The following is a 3528-nucleotide window of genomic DNA, read 5'->3' on the forward strand; positions in this document are numbered from 1 at the left end:
ATTGTGATAAAAGCCGAACTATAATCAATGAAGAACATTCTTACATATGTGTTTTTATGCTCCAGGTGCTCCAACACAGTATGAAGCACCATAGCTATTGCATCTTCTGTCAATCTCTTCTTCCTGTATGTTCACTATATGCAGCTGCACCCCCTGTTCTGTAGGTTGCATCCTGGGCTTTGATTAATATCCGTACCTAACATGTCATCCATGGCTTCTGGTTTTGAAATACACAGATCAACTTCCTGCTGGTAACATTGTCCACACAGTAATTTATGTAATCCATGATCGTAGTAGTGTATTCCTCCGGTGCCATTCTTGGCTCTACCTGCATTCTCTGCGCACGCCGGCCGGCTTGCCTCGCTTCTGTTTCCGTTCACAGTCCCGGCTTGCCCTGCTGTTTGGGCGTTCTCAGGGGTAATGAATATGTCCGCTGGCAGTTGATGTTTTAATCCCCAGTTTATTTCCAGAAGCTCAGCACAGCTGTACTGTTGTGCTTTAACTCGATAGCTCGGCACAGCTGTACTGTTGTGCCTTTGCTCGATAACTAAGTATAAGAACATATAAGACGACTAAGAAAATAAAAAAACTACACTGACTAGGAGAGCTCAATGCTGCTGCGTTCATGCGCGCTGCCATCTTACAACACTGTATGACATAGTAGTACATCTCTGTATTCATTGTGGACCTGATTATCTCTGCCATATCGTCAATGTTGGATTGCGTTTCAGCCATTCCTGGGTGTATCTGTAATCTTTACCCTGTCTTTACCCTGTGTCCTGTTCCTTATTCTGTATAACTGCTTGTTTCTTGCTACCTGTGTTTTGACCTGCTGCCAGTCTATGACATGCTTTCTGCCTTAAGGCCTCAGTATGCTTCGAACCAAGTGCTTGTCTGACGGATGATAATTTACAATCATGTCCACTTTACGCAGTGATTGTCCAGGTGTGGAGAAGTATGAAAGTATAGGGTTTGAACATCTCTCTCAAGCAATTTTTCTTGTCTTTTTCATTTCAAATGTGGCCGTTTGCCTTAAATGCGCACATTTTAAAACATAGTTTGTTTGAAGCATATCATATATATTCTAGCAAAGGATGTTAAAAGGGCTAGAAAGACATACTACATACTTTCTACTAAATTGAGTATCTGAATGTGCTCATACAAGGGCTTAGTGGTAGAGCGGGTCGTCCACCAATCGGAAGGTTGGCGGTTTGATCCTGTCGAAGTGTCCTTGGGCAAGACACTGAACCCCAAATTGCTCCCGAGGGCTGTGCCTTTGGTGTGGCGTTTCCCTAAACCTCACCAAGTAGTTTTTGTGCCTAAATCTTACCTTTTAAACACTAAAATCAACAGTTGTTCTGCAGTGAAATAACTGTAAGGGTCAATTTATTTTGTCGCAATGTATTTTAAGTCTTCACTGTGGACTGTAATAAATGAGCAGGAAATGGGGAATAATCAATTTAAAACTTTTTAAAATAATGTTACATGAATAATTAAGAATCAAAATCATGAAGAAAAATGTGTCAAAGTATATCATGTATTGTATCAAGTATTTCTGTAAATTGACATCAAAGAACACCATCTGTAAGGAAATCAATGGGCTGATCAGGACAGGCTGCCCCCCTGTCTGTGAGCCATGTAAAGCTCAAACCCTGTTGGAACTGGTTCCATTCAAGCCCATCACTTCGTTAAGCCTCTACATTATTCTCATTATGAACATAGTTAGAAACCAATTAATTAAAGTGATTAAAGTGTTTCCTAACTCATGTGAAGTTAAGAAGATTGAGGTCAAACAGTGTTAATTTATTTTAGTGAATATTCTACTGGTGGCCCCTCATACACAAATTATCAAAAGTACCCTGCTGCCTATACACTGATTAATTCCCAACCTTAATTTTTGTGTCTGGAATAGCTCGGGGTGGATGGACAAGGCTATCCTTTAGGTACTCCAGTGTCTTGAAGTGACGCTGCTTGTAGTGGAACAATGTGATGAGGAGAGATCCCTCCAAGCTAATTAGATGCCACATTTGACAACAGAAGCTTGAGAAGCCAGAGGTGCAGTGTGGTTAGAAGAGAGAAAGCTACATTGGTGTGTTTATGAGCATGTTGAATTCTCACCTGTTTACAAAGGGCAATGTTTTATAGCTTGGAAAAGGATGTCTGTGGCCTGGCAGAATCTGGAGTAATCTTTTTTTAAAATTTGTGCTCACGATATAAGTAAATCATGTTCTCCAATTATTCAAGTTGTGTTCTCTAATTACTTAATGTCCACAAATTAGTCATTTGTGTTAGCAGCAGGCTAGCAGCAGTGTTTTGGTACACTGGTGCCTACAAATACTGAATTAATTAATTAATTTTTTCATATTAATATTGTTACATTATCACATTCATTCTATTTGTCCTACTCCCCTTGACACTCTGTTTTTTAAAACTGCTGTGATGCTACATTTGATGTTGATCAGCAATCAGTTAGTTCCACCTTTACCATGTGTAACCTAATGAACCACTTGGATTTAATGCACAAGTACATGGGTATAGTTAAAATACTGCCCTTCAGATTGCCTTCAAATGCAAGAGGGATTCACAGGAAATAATGCAGCATGTAATCCAGTCTTACTGTTTTTTGATTTTATTGATATCAGCCTCACTTTTTACTATTCACTCTCCTACAGCCGTATCAGAGCTGGATTAAGTTACTGCTAATGCTAACCCAATGTTCCTACTGCTACTACAATCCTACTGCTGCTTCTATCCTTTGAAAGCATTCAAGTGGCAAAACATGGGGTGGCTTCCATTGTGAAGCACAGATAAAAAACAGCAGAAAAAATTAAAAAGTACAGTATATAGCCCTCACAGTGATCTTTCATTACAAAAAAGCATCTACAAAACAAACACTTTTTTTGACAGTGGATTAAAAGCTTCACGCCTTCAACTCCTCAGCAAGCTAAGTAACTGCTGTTACTGTGCCCTGCTGTTGTGTGGAAAACTACTCGCACTGCGCACAGCATGTAGTAAGATTGCGGTTGCTCATGGCATGATGAAAAAGGCTAATTATTGACAAACTTCATTATTAAAAACAACCTAAGTTTGTTTGGCTGCACTGTAAACAGTAAACTGTAAACTTTTGTTGAAAATTGTCTGAAAAGTAGCTGCAAAATAGCGGTACTTTCATTTCTGAATACCTAGTTGGTGTTTGGTTAAAATTGTTATAGCAGCATTATATCAGGACACTTAAATCATTGCTGCAATCAAGAATTTAACTAATGTTCTACAGTATATCGGTGCACAAGATAAACTTTACTTAACCATGGCAACAATATAAATGCTTCATAGTATGTAAGCAGACAATTTACAATTGGTAAAACCAACCTAACCATGAGTTAAACTGACTATAAATGCATTTTGAAAATGAAAAATGGTTTAAACATAATGTAATTTGAAGTATCTCAGTATACAAAATTATGAAGCCAGCAGACAGTCACCACTTGCTTTGCTTTGGCTTTTTGTTTTTTTGTTTTTTTGCCCCAC

This window comes from Siniperca chuatsi, linkage group LG16 (assembly GCF_020085105.1).
Source record: "Siniperca chuatsi isolate FFG_IHB_CAS linkage group LG16, ASM2008510v1, whole genome shotgun sequence".
NCBI lineage: Eukaryota > Metazoa > Chordata > Actinopteri > Centrarchiformes > Sinipercidae > Siniperca > Siniperca chuatsi.